Genomic DNA, 17,861 nt, shown 5'->3' with positions numbered 1-17,861 from the left:
GGTCGTGGAGTCCTGAAGTCACTGAACAAGAGGCACAGTCATTCTGGCCCACCGCCACGTTGGGGCAGGGCACCACTCCTGTAATATTTGGGGTGACAGCCACTTGATGAGAGCACAAGTGATTAATATATTCATACATATGGAAATGTGTACTTTCCATTAAATCTTTGGACCCACCTATTTTTGTTACAAATGTTTAAAAAAAAATTTTTTTTTTTTAAATAAATGTAGCTTCCTCTGTGTTCCCGGACTGCCTGCACGTGCCCGTAAGTAGCATGTTATACCCGGGACTCTAACCCCTTTGCTAGTGTTTCTCCTCACCTGGCTCAGAGCTGATCAAGAACACTGTGTTCAACTCTCAGTTATTTCTGTTATTAAGTGTATGAGTTTGGGCAAGTTATTTACCCACCTTAGTCTCAGTTTCCTCATGTAGAAAACGGTGATAGTAAATAGTATTCACTCTCCGTCGTAGGTTTTTCATGATGATTACATGAGAGAGCTCAGTGTGTTGTCTGGCATATATTAAAAGTTCTATAATAATAATTATTATTATATTATTGTGATGTCAGTGTCTGGCATGGTTGTTGACTCACACAAGGCTCAAAAAGTTTTTAAACCTTGATTTATTGTGGTTAAACCACGGTCCTGCTGACCCAGCTCTGCTCGTTCTGTGTTTTGACCGACAGGGCTGCATGTGGCTGGAGAAGAACCACCATGACTGGCCTCACTTCCCATTCCTGACCGTTAATCTCAAGTGGGCACTTAACGCTGCCCTGCCCAGCAATCATACTGCATTTCTCTAACCTCGTCATCTTCCCACCCTCTCAGGTGAGCAGTTCATTCTTTCCTCCCTAGATTTAAACCTCCCCCACTCTCACTCTTAGCTAATAGTCATACTTCGATTCAATGAAAAAAATAGAAAAATTAGCCGGGCATGATAGCACGTGCCTGTAGTCCCAGCTACTCAGGAGGCTGAGGCAGGAGGATCGCTTGAGCCCAGAAGCCTGAGGTTGCAGTGAGCTATGATGACGCCACTGCATTCTAGCCAAGGTGACAGAGTGAGATTCTGTCTCAAAAAAAAAAAAAGAAATGCAATCGGAGGAGATTGCTCCCCTGATACCCACGTCCCCTCACCTACCTACCTGCATAGAAGCCTATGGATTCTGTATTCCTTGAAACCAAGGGTGGCTGCTGTACCCCTGGCTAAAGCCAATACTTCCACTCAACACCGCATCCCCTTCCCCTCTTGCCCATCTGGCACGTTGCCCCAGCACCCTCACCCTCCGTCTGCATCATTGGTTTCTCTCTTTCTGCAGATTGCTCCCATCGGCATACAGATATTTTGCTTTGTCCCCCCACTTTAAAAGACCTCATTTTGACTTGTTTCTTTCAATTCTAGCTCCATTTCTCTCATGCCCTTTACAGCAAAGCACCTTGAAAGAGTTGTCAGCTGTCTCCAATTTCTCTTCCCCCTTTCTCTCTTGAACACATTCCAATCAGGTGTAGCCCCTGCAGCTGTTCTTGTCAAAGTCACCTGTGCACTGCCAAAGCCAGTGTTCCCTTCTCAGTCCTCACCTCGCCTGACCTATCAGAAGCATGCGCACAGTTGATCACTTCCTCCTCCTTCCAGCACAGCACACACACCTTTTTTTTCTTTACCTCTGGCTGTTTTTCCTCAGTCTCCTTTGCTGATTCTCCAACCTCTAAGTGTTGGAGAACCTCAGGATGCAGACTACATATCTCTTTTCTTCACTATCTACACTCACCTTTTATGTCCTTCCTACTCAAAGTGGGGAAGCTGCAATGTCAGCTTCCCCCATAGAGTGTTAGGAATGTCCTACCCCAGACCTGCTGAATCCAAACCTGCATTTTAACAAGATCCCCAGGTGACCATTTGCATATTAATATTTATAATCACCCTAGGTGATCCTATCAAATTTCATGGCTTTAAGTCCCATTTATTTGCTGACTTGACTCCCACATTTTTATCTCTAGCCAAGATTCTCCTGTGAAATGCAGACTCATTCATCCACTGCCTACCCACATCTCCACAGGGAGGTTTTACAGGCTTTCCCAACTTAACTTGTTCAAAACTGAGCTCCCATTATTCCCACTAATCCTGCTTCTCCCGCATTTTTCCATCTCTTCATGAATAGCAACTCCATTCTTGCATTGCTCAGACCAAGCCCCTGGAGGACTCCTTGCCTTTTTCTCCTATCTGGTCTGTCAACAAATCCAGTCTGCTCTGCATCTGGAATGCAGCCAGAATTTAACCATTCTCATCACTCCTGCTACCCTAGATCAACTCAGCTTCCCTCTTTCCTCTGGGCAGCCAGAATAAATGTTGACAGATCGTGTCATTCCCCTGTTCAAAGCCGTCTGATGCACCCACCTCACTTCCGGTACTTCCCCACAAAACCCCACATGGCCTGTCTCCCCCACCACCTCTCAGACTCTTCTGTGATTTCTGATTTCTCCCCTCCTTTTTCTCTTTGTTCCAAACTCAAGGTCTTTTTTGCTGTTCCTTCAACACAGCAGGCTGACTCCTGCCTCAGGGCCTTTTTGTACTTGCAGTTCTCTCTGCCTGAGTGCTCTTCCCCCAGATAGCTGTGTGGCTCCCTCCCTCCACTCAGGCCTCTCCTCGAAAGTCACCTTCCCACTGTGCCTTCCCTGGCCTTGCCATCTCAAATCTCAGGCTCAACTTTTTTGGATTTGTTGAGACCTGCTTTGTGGCCTAAGTTATGATCAATCTTGGAGAATTAGAAATTGACAATAAAAAGAAACAATATATCAGGTTATTTGTTTTTAAAACCTCATTCTTCTGAACCCCGGGAGACACATCTTAGTTTCTGGGAGACTCCTTGCAGAGCGTTTGGAGAACACTGGATAGCAGGTTGAGGCGGAATCCTGTGGATTACCAATGTTTGGGGGAGCAAAGGAAGGGATCAAGAGAAATAGGAGAAAATGTGAGAGCTTGAACCTGAAAAGTCTTTATCCAAGAAAGAAGAAGATTTGCAGCTATAAGGAGTCTCAACAGTGTGAAATGCAGCAGAGCACTCCAGAAAGCTGAAGACCGGAAAGAGACGGATGAAGTAGGCACTGTGGAGGTCTTCAGTGCCATATCCACAGAGAACTTCAGTGCACCTCAAGCTCACAGTCACAATTCTGAGCTTATTATCCTCCTCACCAAGCATACTCTTCCTCCTGCACTTTCTATTAATATTTTAATTTTTGGCATCTAGCCACCAAAGCTAGAAAGCTGAGAATAATTATATGCTTGTGGAACACCCACATGCACTCAAATTTGGGCAGATTTATATTCCAGAGTGTTTCTCAGCTCCTACTCTCTTCTCCATCTGCACCCCACAGCTCTAATACAGGCCCAGGTCAGCACTGGCCTGGACTGTTGTATGACCCCTGAACCAGTCTCCTCGCCTCTGCTCTTGTTCTCTTAAATCCAACTCTGTTGGTTTTTATGGCTCCATAATAAATTATCCTAAAATTTTGTCACTTAAACAGCTATAATAAATACTATCTCTCATAGTTTCTGTGGGTCAGGAATTGGGGAGAAGCCTAACTCTGTGGTTCTGTCTTGACCGTCTAGGGGTCTCTTGTGAAATTGAAAGGAAGTGACCTTAGGAAGAAACTGGTTATCAGAAGAAAATGGAGTCATAATGGGACTTGAAATAGACATAGAACACCAAAAGTAGATTTAAAGACATTAGTGAATGTGAAAATTTTCAAAAGATAAGAGATAAGGTCAGAGGGTTGGCATTAGAGTTCAAGGTGTCATAGGCAGGAGGGCTCTGGGTTATAACACAGTCTGGGATGTGGCCATAGGCATGCAGAGGCTGGAGTGTAGAGGAAGTAAAGTTCATGGAAATTCAGAAATTCAAGACCCTGGGAAACTGAAGTGTTAGAAAGGTCACCCACATGGTCATTGACAGACATTGGTGGTAAGACAGCAGGACACAGAACAGAAAAATCAGCTATGAGTCAAGTACCAAGGTCTATGATGAATGTCAAGCAGCTGATAGGGGACAGCAATCAGGAGGGTAGAAGGCAGAATAGTTGGATGCCATGAGGGTCTTTATTCAAAGATGGAGGAATGAGGGCTTTAAAGAGACATTGAAGAGCTGTGAGAATATTAATGCCGTCTCAGAACCTCATAGTTGGTTGCTGGTCCTGTCGTTTGGATGGGTTCTGCTGCTGTTGAACAAAGAAAAATTAGTATCCTTCACTTAAGAAGGTTTTCTGGTGAGGTGGTGACGTTGTGAAGAAATCTAGTTTTACTTCAGATAACAAGATGAAGTTGCCATTCTGTGAAGATATGTTTAGGGCGTGTGTGTCTGTGTGTCTCTGTGAGGAGGTTTAATTACCATGAAACAAGAATTTCAGAGAGTACATTTGAAAAAAATTGAAGAAAGAGAGGAGTAGTTTGGACTGGTGAGGAGCCGCTGAAAAGAACGCACTGAGATATCTGAGGGTGAGAGTAGGAAAAACCGAGAGGAGAAGCAGCCTGTGTTTCAAACAGTGACCTGTGGGACAGGATTTGGTGGGAGGTGGAAGTAAGTGTCCTTCTGGTTCCAAATGGAATTCTGGCCTAGGGTTTTGGCAGAGATATATCAGACTGTCTTTAAGATTATAATGCGTGACAACAGCACTTGAAGTCTTCCCAATCAGGGGAGTCTGAAATGTTCCAGCTGTGTCTTAGGCCCTCAGCTTCAGGTCCCCACGAGAGGAGAAACTATTTCCTACCTAGAAAAATGATGGAAGATGAGGTAGCTGAGGAGTGTTTCAATTAATGGACAAGGAGTGTGAGTTTAAATCTGAATATGGCCAGTCATTAAGTTAACGATATTGTATGGTCAATTTCTTGGTTTCAATATTGTACTATAATTACATAAGATTTTATAATTGGAGGAAGCTGGGTGAAGGGTACACTGGACTCTTTGTGTTATTCTTGCAATTTTCTGTGAGTTGATAATCATTTCAAAATAAAAATTTAACAAAAAACAAGGATATAAGACATAGTCTGAGGGCATCCAAGTCTTGAGAGGGAGAAAATGAAGAGCAGTACACATCGTGGGACTAAAAGGAAGGGATGTGTGGTTGAGGGTTATAGCTTCATGATTGGTTCCAAACGGCCAGGGCTTAGAGGGGTCTTACCCAAATCTCTGATGACAGGATACATTGGAAGCTTACAGCGAATGTCATGCAGCACCAAAGCTCCCTGTGGGTGGGGGATTTTTGCCTACTTGGATGACTGCTGAATCTCCAACATCTGGGGCAATCAATATCTGGTGCATATAGAGGCTCTTTGGAATGAATGAATGATACCTCAGGAACTACTACTGAAGTCTAGCTTCTGAAGGGCACATTTTCCTTCATTTATTTTCCAGGGACTCAAACTTACCCAACATGGCCATTATTCTCTCAAGAAAGACGAGCAAATGACTTCTGGAACCCATCTTCAATATTCTAGAGAAAGAATTGAAAAGAATTCTTGTGGGGAAATAAAATTTTGCTCAGGAAGTAAAATAGATGTCTTCTTTTTATGGGGCTCTGGTGTGCTTAACAACCTGTCTAATAAAGTTCTATTTTTGATTTAAAAGAGAAACCCACACAACTCTGTCTAGAAACCTCTTCCCTAAACGGCTTCTTAGCTCCTTAATGGGAGGATAAAAACAGTAATAGCTAGCACTTATTGAGCACATGTATGGCCTGGCACTGTGGGAAACAACTACATGCATTATTTTATTTAATTTTTCCAGCAACCCTCTGCAGTTATTAGCTCTGTTTTACAAGTCAAGAAAATGAGACTCAGAAAGGTTACAACGTAACCTGTGGTCACGTGGCCTAAATGTGGAGGAACCAGGGTTTGAAGGCAGTATGACTCCAGAGCCTGAACTTTGAAAAAAAATTTTTTCTATTAAGATATAATTTACATACAATATGATTTACCATTTTTAGCATACAGTTCTGTGACTTTTCACTAATGCATACAGTAGGGTGATCACTACCACAATCAAGATGTGGAATATTTCCATGGCTCCAGAAAGTTCTCTCATGCCTCATCTTAGTCAGCTTCTCCTTCCATACCCAGCTCCTGGCAACCCCCCGATCTGCTTTCTTGTCTTGAAATCCCATAATTGCAATCATAAAATAGGCAGCCTTGGGAGTTTGGTTTCTTTCACTTAGTACAATGCATCTGTGAGCTTCATCCACGTTATCTCAAGCATTAGTAATTCTTTCCTTCTATTGCTGAATTGTACTCCATTGTATGGGTCTATCACAGTTTGTGTGTCTAGTCACCAGTTAAAGGAGATTTGGGTTATTTCTAGTTTTTAGCACTTGCAGATAAAGCTGTTATAAACATTTATGTTTACATTTTTTGCATGAATTTAGTTTCCGTTTCTCTTGGGTGGTATTAAGACTGCATTGCTGGCTTATATGGTAAGTGTATGTTTAATTTTATAAGAAATCCTGCACTTAATGACCGCCGTAGGAGTTCAAGTCATTCTCCTATAGCTATTCTGGAAGGAGCTAATCAGACCACTAACAGGCAAGTTGGAAGCAAAAAGATTGAATGCTGAACTCCAGAAACCTGGCTATAAAGCTTATATTTTATTATATTATATTTTTATTATATAATACCTTCTTCTAAGGTCCAATACTAGAATAATCAATAGGAATGATGTAAGTGCATCCTTCCTGCAGAATAGGTCTCTCAACTATTATGGGATATTCGATAGGGCTATGTTTACAGCTGTCCCCTTTTTAACCATGTTTCCATCTTGTCATTTTAATAAAACTCAATAGATTAGAGGTGACATAAAACAATGAAAAATCCAAAGAAAATGATAATGAAAAATCTAATTAAATACTAAGATAAAAAGAGAAAGGGTAAATAAAAATATAAAATGACAGAAAATTAGAAAAATAGAATATCAAACAAGAAAGAAAATAATTTAGGAATACAACGAACACATATTACTGTTTAAGCAGAAAAATTGATGTGTTATTCTGGAGGAATATAGGAGGTAAAGGAATAAAATCAGATTTTACTTTTATTGCAATAAGGAAGTGGACTAAGCTGAAAGCTCACCTTACCTGCACTATTTTGACATTTGGTGTACTTACCCTCTCTAAGACTTGGAGTGACCTATGAGTACTCCTTGGGCAGAGCACCTCCAGTCTGAGCTCAGGACAAAGGGACCCTGACCTCTTCCAGAAGACTCTGTTCACCTTTAGTGTTTCTCCTATTTTACCAATAGTGTGCTGTGTCCTCTTAGCATTTGCTAAACCTCCTTTGCCTCTTTGAATTTTCAAAGGCACCTGTGAATATAATCGCAAAATACCAGACTAGGCCCTGCTGTCATCAGTCCTAGTGGAAGGCTGTGAAAGTCCATCTACTTTTGAGTCAGATAAATGTGGATTCAAAGTCTAGATCAGCTATTAACTACATCATGGTTTTGATCTTGAGCTTGGTAAAAGGGAGCAGAGACAGCTCAAAGCAGAGAGTTTGTGTTGGAGATTCGCAAAGAGGCAAATCTCAGGGAAAACCAGGGGCAGAAACCACAGTGGTGCTGGGTCTTGTTGAGCCTGAAACCAGAGCTGTGCTGGATCAGGGCATTGCTGTTGACCCTCAGGGCTTGCGGAACTGCCATTTGGTGATTCTTGTGATGCTAGTCCGTTCCCCCACCTGCTCTGATTACCTGTCTGACTTCTCTTTGATTGAAATCGTCCTTGTCCCCTTTTCAGTTTTTCTAAAAGGTATGATCATTGGCTCAGGTCACTTCGGTTTTAATACCAGACCATAAGTCAATAGTTGCTAGCCAGCCCATGGTTGCTTTTCCCAGTCAACCACCCTTGGTCTACTCACCTATGGCCAGATGAAGAGAGCAAGGGAGGAACAGGATCATGTGACACAAATATGGCCCCATAGGCCACAGTGACCCTAGGAGAGGCTGATAGAAGAGTCTGTTGCCAGATAGTTCATGCAAATATACATAGTATAGTACATTGAGCCTCAGTTTCCTCACTGGTAATAAAAAATGTTGCTGTTGGTTACTGTGGAGTGAATATCTGTGAACTGCTCAGAGTAGTGCCATTTAAAGTTTGCCCATCACTGTTAACCTTTCAGGGTTGCTGTGAAAATTAAATGGAATACAGGGGATGCACAGTAGATGCACACTTCCAGATATACCACCTGCTTGCAAACCTGTATCCTAGCCCTGCTTTCAAGGGAACCTAGATACAAAAAAGCACCTACTATGTGCCATCAATGAGCCTTTATAAAAGAAAAGTTAAAGAAATGAACACCTAAAAGACATAAGTCATTAAATATGAAATATCTGATTTTTGAATCAAAAGTGTAGTTTATTATATTTCAAACAAGAAGCAGTACAATTTGTCAAAGTATATGCCTAAACTATCAACACAGCTTTGTCATCTTAATGGTAGCTTGTTTATGCCAGCAGTGAAGAAGCCTGGAGAGCGAGTGGCAATAAAATCACCAAAGGCTTTTTCCACAGCTTGTTGAGAATTGAGTATTTTTCCTTTCAAGAAGTGGTCCAAAGCCTGGAAGAAGTGGGTGTCAGTTGATGCAGGGTCTGATGAATGTGGTGGATGACAGAGAGTTTCCAAGTCCAGCTTCTGTAGTTTGAGCAGTGTTGTTTGTGTGACATGTGGTCGAACTTGTCTTGCAAGAGGGTTGGTCTGTCTCCATTGACCAATCTCGGCTGCATATAGCAAGCATCCTCATCATTTCATCCAATTGGTTGCAGTAGGCATCCACTGTCATTGATTAACCAGGTTTCATGAAGCTATAGTGGAAAATGCCAGCACTGGACCACCAAACAGACACCATTAGCTTTTTTTGGTGAATATTCTGTTTTGGACTGTGTTTCAGCACTTCATCTTTATCCAATCATTGTGTTGAATGCTTGCACTTGTCAAAAAGAGTCCATTTTTCATCATACTTAACAATATGGTGTAGAAATGGTTTGCCTTTATGTCATGACAGCAAAGACAAGCTTCCAGGTGATTTCTCTTCTGATGCTCATTTAATTCTTGCAGAACCCATCTATCCAGCTTCTTTACCGTACCCATTTTAAATGGGCCAATATTGTTGGAATAGTAACGTCAAACCTTGCTGCTAAATCACGAATAGGTTGAGATGGATTCGCTTCCACTACAGCTTTCAGCTCATTATTATCCACCTTGGTCTCAGGTCGGCCACGTGGTCCATGTTTAAGATTAAAATCACCAGAATAGAACTTCTCAAGCCATCCACATACTGTGCATTCATTAGCTACGTCCTTCCCAAACACTTTGTTGATATTTTGAGCTGTTTGCTGTGCATTTGTTCTATGACAGAACTCATATTTGAAAATAACACGATTTTTTGACTTATCCGTGGTTTCACAAAAATTGCTCTAAAAAAAATTTGAAAGATAATCACAAGCCAAAATGTGCATTTGAAAGATTGCAGATGTACCTTCACAATAAACATAAAACAAGAAGTGTCAAAGTGAAACGTCACAGATATGAACTGTCAAACTTAGTACTTAAGGAAATAGGACATTTCGTACTTAATAACTTAATACGTAGTGTTCTACTCCAGACACGCATTGATTGAAGAATAAAGTGTTGTAGTCTTAATTACACCTTTTTTTTTTTTAAATACAAGACTTTATCTTTAAGACTTGGCTTTAAGATTAATAGCTCACAACTCTATGTTCAAAGAAATAAGTTGTCTTCTACTATTAACAGAGTTCAGCCTCCTTTGGTTATTGGAAAACTGCCAAATCTAGGTAAGATGGATAGATGTCAGTGCACTGCCCAATAGGAGCTGTGCAGCATCCACACACAAAAGGCGTGACAGGCACAGTGGGGGTGGGAGAATAGAGGAGGGGAATGCTAACTTCTCTCCTTCCAAAGCTCAAAAACCCCAAATTTCTCCAAATTCCAAAGCAAGGGTACTTGCTCAGTAAATACCATAGATTTGAATTTGATCTGAGAGTGTTTCCACCTTTGCATGTCCTAGTTTGTTTCTCCCCTGTGAAATAACCAATGGTGAATCTATGTGTCACTGAAAACGGATAATAGAAGTGTCTGTCAATGGGTCTGTGGCAAAGGGCTCAGAAATAGCCACAGGCTAAGAGCCAGCTCTGAATGCTGAGGCCCATGTTGGGGTGGTCGCCAGGGGCAGGCAGCACATCACCCAGGGGAGCTCCTTCTTGCTTGGCGTCTGCATTCACTGCGCTGCACTCACAGTTCAGAGGAGCCCTGGGCTTTCCAAACATGTAAGGTGAAGGCCTGAGCAGGACATTTAGCTGCTAGAAGAGACCTCTCCTCAGAGGCTGCCCTTGCAACATGTCAACCCCTTCCTTCCTACTTATTGCCCACAGAATGAGCACTGTCCCCGGGAGTCAATGATGCCTGTTCTGTGGGGAGTAAGTAGGTTGTCAGTCTGAAGAAACGCGGCTGGAAAACCTGTCAGCCCGTCAGTAAAGGAGAGAAAGCTCATCTTACACTGCATACACTGACGTCTCTTTCCTGGCCCACATGGGATGAGACCTCTGTGTCCCAGTGGAACTCACTGACTTGTGTACCTGCCTCCAGCTCCTGAACTGAGGGCCCCTTGGTAGTTTAGAAGTCAGAGTTCTGGTCCAGCAGGCTCAGGAGTAGCTCCCTGCGAGGCCTCTTTCAGGTGGATTCTTCATTAAGTGATACCCAAAGAAACCCAGCAAGCTGGGCAGGGTCCCTGTCTGAGCGGCTGATGTCCGCCATCACTGTCTGATTTCCACCTGACCTCCATTCCTTCATTGCCTGGACACATGCTGCCACCAGGCCTGGCAGGTCTACCACACACGATTGTACCATTGAACACCATGGAAAGAAGCCCTCAGACAGGACACATGGGGCTCAAATGCAGCCCCAGCCTCCCCAGCCAAGATGTGTATCCTGGAGCAAGGTTGCTCCTACCTGCAATGTCACGTCACCTTCCAGGCTGATGCACAGAAACTGCCTTTGTGGCCAGAAGGTCTTCATGTCTTCACACAGCTCCTCTAGCTCTGCTTTGTCGGAAGCCCCCAAGACTTGCTGTCCACACCAGCCCCCTGCATCCAGCCCAGGGAGCCAGAAACAGGGCGTGGAGCCTGTGCTGGGAGCACCAGGCTGTCCCACGCCACAGCCAGCCCCACAGACTGTGGGAGAGAGGCAGTCTAAGAAGCCACTTGCAAGAATCTTGTGTTGGATTTCTATGTTTAACCCATATTTACATCCTAACTTGGCCTCCTTTTCTTTCCCTTTTCTACGTTATTCGACACATTTAACAGATACTGTTGAGCCCCTATTGTGGGCAAAGATCTCAGGGAGGCCCCAGGAGTAACACAAAGACAGAAAAAGGGGACACCGTGCCCTAGGAACTCACTAACTGATTTTTCTGAAAAGTTAAATAAAAATGCAGCCCTTCCCTCATTGCTAAACCTGATTTGGAGCCTGATTTATTAGAGTGGACTAGAGTTTGAATTAGACTATGAATCAAGCAGGTTCTTGAACACCCAGATTGATTTTTTATGAACGAAGAGAAAGTTTGGCCCTACAAGGCCGGCTAAACTGCACAAAATGAATTATAAGTCATCTGATTTCTATTCACTTAAACATAGAGATGTTACCAGAATTTTAAAAAGGGAGTAATAATCTGAAAGCAGAAAAATATGAAGAGGACCAAAAAATTACAGGGGGAAGGGGATGCATGGGGTTTTCAGGATTTAAAATTCTCCAGTGATGGGCAGGCGCGGTGGCTCATGCCTGTAATCCTAGCACTCTGGGAGGCTGAGGCAGGTGGATTGTTTGAGCTCAGGAATTCGAGACAGCCTGAGCAGGAGCGAGACCCTGTCTCTACTAAAAATAGAAAGAGGTTAGCTGGACAACTAAAAATATATAGAAAAAATTAGCCGGGATGGTGGGACATGCCTGTAGTCCCAGCTACTCGGGAGGCTGAGGCAGGAGGATTGCTTGAGCCCAGGTGTTTGAGGTTGCTGTGAGCTAGGCTGCCACCACAGCACTCTAGCCAGGGTGACAGAGCGAAACTCTATCTCAAAAAAAAAAAAAAAAAAAAAATTCTCCAGTGATGCTTTGAGGTGTATTTCTATATAAAGGAATCCACTGAAAGTCACTGGGCCAATTTAAAAAAAGTCTAATTATAAAAAGCCCCGTCACATTGTGGGCCCCTCACCCAGGAACGTCACGCAGGGTGTGCAGGGCTGACCCAGGGCAGCTGCTCTTCCACATCTCACTCAGTCCCATGTACATCCTGGCTCGGAGTCACTGAGATGGATCAGAGGTGACCGATGTGACATCATCCGTTTCATCTGAGCTTTCTGGGCTCTTCCATTCTCTCTTGGGATGAGCCACAAGGCTTTATGTGTTGACTCCGATTCCCAAAGAAAAGCACCGCCTGTGTTTCCACACTGGCCTGGCCTCACCAGTGTTTACTCATACGAGGCTGAATGGGCAGGGCTCCAGCCTCCCTCTGTTGCTTGTTTGTATGGGACGGGCCAGAACGTCCTTTTTTGACAGGAACATTTACTCACGCTTTTCATCTTCCTGACGTAAGTTCTGCCGACGTAGTGACCGTTTGTATGAGCTGGTGCTGAGCACTCCTACACATTTTGGTACAAGCCCCCTGGTCTCCTGTGCTTTTGCCACTGAGCATTTTTTTTAATTGGTGATAAATCCATTTCCTTTCCTTTCTCTAACTGTAGCAAGACCAAACTTGACATTGCCTTTGCAGTGATGTTAAGAAGAAAAACAAATCTCATTTAATCAGTTGTGATTTAAACACACACACACACACACAGTAAAAGCCAGGTGTATCTAGCATTTATCTCTCTGGAGTTGACAGGCTTCAGAAATGATGTTAACATGGTGACACCTCCACAAATAACACGTTACCTCCACCTTCCAGGACACCGCCGCTTTGAGATTTACGGTCTAGCCTTGCTTCCCTCACCTGTTACTATTCCCTTTGTTGAGTTCCTGTCCATGAAGAGATTTCACTTTTAAGGCATGCGATGTTCAAAATTAACAACAGCAACATTTATCTTCTTTTAGGAGCAGGGGAGAGGTATTTTATCTGGCTCAAGGCCAGGTAACTCAGACTTTAGAGTGAGGCATGGTGAAAACTAAGAAAAAAAGGCAGGGCCTGGTGCAGTCCTGGAGCTGCAGAGTGTCTGCTCTGCGGCCTGGAAAGTGCTGAGCTGGGAGTCTGCACACCTCGTCCCTGAGCCCTGGCGGGAGGCACAGGCCAAGAGGTCAGCGCTGGATGTTTTTCCAAGGAATAAATATACTCCAGTCACATCTCAACTCTCAGCTGGGTGACATAGGAAGGGCAGGGGGGAGTTTGATTCTTCCTTGGTAGAAATGTTTCTTTAAAATGTCAGCAGTGGAGAATTGTTCAGCTAAATAATGGTATATCCATTCGATGGTCTATTATCCAGGCTTTTAAAATGAAAAATTGAAGATAAGAAGTAACCTGGGAAATGTTTGTGATAAAATTTCAGCATAAAAATCTAAATGCCTGATTTTATCAGCACTGTAATTGCAGCAAGTGGGAAGGAATATAAAATTAAAATAAAAAGAAAATAGGCGATACATTGTAAGGGGGGAACTGGATGTTTTTGCTCTTCTCATAATTTGTATTTGTTATTGTGTAATTACATTATTTTAAACAGTGAAGCCTAATCTTGAAGGCTTGATCGTGTCATTTAATACTCGATTTTTTTAAGGCCTGATTCTTGGTAGAAGGGCAAGATCCCTGAGCAAAAGCCATTCTCTATTTCTCTCTCCTTTTTTAAAAAATCTCCAGAATGTGTGAGCAGGAAGCATTTATAAAGCATCATAACCCCAAAGACTGTATGGGAGAAACTTTGAAGTGCAAGTATAACATCAGAACTACCATATTAAAAATTTCTTATTGAAATAAACAACAACAAAAAACCTTTCTCACGTTTTTCTATATAGTATTGATTTTTTAAATAAAATTTATTTTTTGAATAGGTTTGGATTTATAGAAAAATTGGGACAATAGCAGAGAGAGTTCCTATATACCTCATAGCAAATGTCCCCTAGTATTAACAGCTTACATGAATGTGGTACATTTGTTACAATTAATGACCCAATACTGATACATTTTTTACTGCTAAAGTGCATACTTTATTCATACTTCCTTGGTTTTTACCAGTGTCTTTTCCCGGCTCCAAAATTCCATATGACATTTAATGGTCATATCTCCTTGGACCCCTCATGACTGCGAATTTCTCAGAACTTTTTCTTGTTTTTGGTAACCTCAGCTGCTTTGAGGTGTCCTGGGCAGGTATTTTTTTAGAATGATCCTCAGTGGGGATTTGTCTGATATATTTCTCATGTTTGGACTGGAGTTTTGGGTTTCCAGAGGGCAGACCACAGAAGTAAAGGGTCATTTTTACCACTTCATCCCAAGGGTGCATACAATTAACTTCACTTACACTGTCGACATTGACCTTGATCACCTGGTTGAGGCAGGGAAAGATCGTATTTAAGCATTTCACTGCTTAAGTATCTGCCAAGGAAGAAAGAGTTCAAATAAATATGGCAATAATAATGATAATATTAATAAAAGAATAAACAACAAGCAAATGTGGCAAGATTTTAATCTGTGGCTCCCAGAATTTATTAAATCAGAAAACTTGACCCTTCACACGGGTCCCTTCTCCTCTTCCTCATGCTTCCATCTGCCCCAGCTTTCCCTGCCTCAGCACCTCTGTTTGCTTTTATTTATATCTTAGTGAGATTCTATTTATAGACAAATATATGTTTATATATCATTTCAGAGATTTAAATGACATAGGTCCTCCAGAACTGTTTGGGGGTTTTAATGTTGAATTGTGTGATGTAAAGACTAAGGCCCGTTTTTAAGTGAAGGTAGAAATTAGTTATAAAAAGGCGTCTTTCCTCCATACTGACAGAATAAATGAATTTCATAGAGATGTCAAATCAGAAAAGTGCCGCCAGTGGCGGGGACCAGCCGCCCGGCCCTCCACGGGGCTTCCCGGAGAGGAGTCTCTGGGGAGCCCGTGTTTCTAAGCAGCCTCACTTTCCCCCTCAAAGTGTTCTCTCTCCCCTAAATCTGACCCATGGAGGTTGCTTAATAAAAATGTCTTGAACCGAATATTTTAATAAAGAGCCAAGAGCATATTAAAAATAAAGTTTCCTAGGGGTGTTGCTCGCTGTCAGCCCTGCCACAGGCCTTTCTGGAAAACGTGCTCTCCCCGTAGCCTTTGCTCCATGCAGTGGTGAGTGGCACCCCACGCACACCCGGAGACCGGACGAGCCTGAGGTCGGACAGCCCGTGCAGAGGCTCACCGTCACCTCCTCTCAGGGGCTGGCACACGAAGACGAGCCGGGCCAACTCCAATCTTTCCTCTGGAAACTTGGACGAAGAAACAAGGAATGAATTGCCAGGAAGCAATTTTTCTGGAGCTGTCAAATTGCCACAGGCTCAAGTCAGCCAAAGCCACATGTGCAAGATGAAGTGATGACATGGCAGAGAGAAGAGAGAAAAAGCTGGTCAAGAAGGAATGCCTTTGAGAGAGACTGAGTCAGAGAAAGGCCATGAGACGGGACACGAAAGAGACCAAAGGAGAGAGACTAGGTCCTAAAACAGGGAATCACCTAGGCCCTTGCCACCTTCTGATCCACTTTGGTCTGTGGGAGCACTCTCAGACAACACCACCCCCTTCCCTGAATTATGGTTCCAAGAGAATTATCTGCAACATTAAGATTCCCTAGGCCCCCGGCCCACTAATAGCTTACTAGATTTTTCAAATTTGAATAATTTCCCTTGCAAAAAGGAAGATTTTTAAATGTCTTAGAACTGTGTATCCTACAGTCAAAATTCCCAGTGTATTGTTTGTCAAAGGTTTGTTTAGATATAGTGTAGGAAAGAGGGAGAAGATGGGAATAAACACTGGTCACACCCGCTCTTCCCACGGCTAAGCTGGAGCGCTTTTCCCAGGTCACACCCAAGCTGTTCTCCTCCCTCCCCTGGATGGAGCCCATTGCGAAAGCGCTGAAGTCCAACCTTGCAAATGCACCCCATGATGCATGTAGCTGTTCCTGGAAGTTTCTGGGCTGCCACCCTTAGTCACAGGGTAGGCATGCATCTTCCCCATCGGTGATGACACTTTTATGAGATCAGTTATGTCATGTGCTCATTGAGTAATAAGAACACTGCATTTGTTATTTTCTTATTTTCCAGAAGGAAGGATGTTTTACTTTTATCGCTATTTTGTTAAAATAATTACAAAAAATATAAAAAATGTAAGAACTGTGGTTAGATTGAAGAAAGTCACTGTGAAGTATAAACCCTTAGGTGGTTATTTCTACCCTCCACTGTCTTGAGGTGTCCATGAAGAATATTTCTAACCCATCCAGTAGTCAAATAAAAGAACACGTCACGTATCCTTGTGATTTCTTTTTTTTTTTTTTTTTAATTTCATAACATTACGGGGGTAAATGTTTTGGTTACATGGATTGCTTTGGTACTGCTTGAGTCAAAGTTGTAAGTGTGCCCATCACCCAGATAGCGTACATTGTACCTGTTAGGTATGATTTCACCCACCCCTTCTTCCCCCATCCCACCTGCATGATTTCCGTTGAGTTTTACTTCCATCTGTACATGAGTACTGATCTGTTATTTCCAATTTAATGGTGAGTGCATGTGGTGTTTGTTTGGCCATTCTTTAGGTATTTCTCTTAGGAGAATGGTCTCCAGTGCCATCCAGGTTTTTGCAAAAGGTATTAATTCATTTTTTATGGCTGAGTAGTACTCCATGGTATGCATATACCACAGAAGATAGACCAATGGCCTATAAACTTATGAAAAAATGCTCAACATCACTAATCATCAGAGAAATTTACAAATCAAAACCATAATGAGGTATCACCTAACCCCAGTGAGAATGGCTTTTATCAAAAAGTCCCAAAACAATAGATGCTGGTGTGGATGTGGAGAGAAAGGAACACTCATACACTGGTGGGACTGCAAACTAGTGCAACCTCTGTGCAAATAGTATGGAGATTCCTCAAAGATCAAAAAGTAGACCTACCATTTTACCCACCAATCCCACTACTGGGTATTTACTCTAAGGAAAACAAGTCATTTTATCAGAAAGACACCTGTACTAGACACCTTTCTTGTTATTTTATAATTTAAAAAAAAATGACCAAAGAGTGTCTTAAAATACACCCCAAGTAGAATGTTATGCACAGTAACAGATTTATAAAACAGTAATTAAAAGTCAATAGCTATTCAGACTAACAAAATCTTAAAAAACAAATATTTGAATAATTATGCTTCCCTTAAATGTAGTCTCTGTTTCTTTTGGATAGCATTCTTTTTGTTCCCTTTAAAGTACATTTACTATACTTTCTTGGATTTCAACTTTCTAATTTGGGGAAATTTCTTTAAATAATCAACTTATTTAAATAATCAACTTATTTAAAAGTATAATTGTGGAGTTTCAATGGATTCTTTAAAAAACTATTCTTTTTTGTAATGGAAAAAAGTTTGGCACTTTTTGTACTTCATGGATTTGTTAAGTATGAAATTTTTTTGAAGATTTTATTAGTTCATACTTTTGCCTGAAAAGTAAGATTATATAATTAAATTAGAACTAGATTTATGTAATTATTTCAATTATATAATGGCTCTGAATTAGAATTGTTCTTCAGATCATTAACATAACAGTAAATAATGTCTATGTTTTGTTGCCATTGAAATTAGGTTTTTACTCAATTTTGCTTTTTAA

Source organism: Eulemur rufifrons, chromosome 15, assembly GCF_041146395.1.
Source record: "Eulemur rufifrons isolate Redbay chromosome 15, OSU_ERuf_1, whole genome shotgun sequence".
NCBI lineage: Eukaryota > Metazoa > Chordata > Mammalia > Primates > Lemuridae > Eulemur > Eulemur rufifrons.
Note: the sequence above shows the minus strand (reverse complement) of the source record.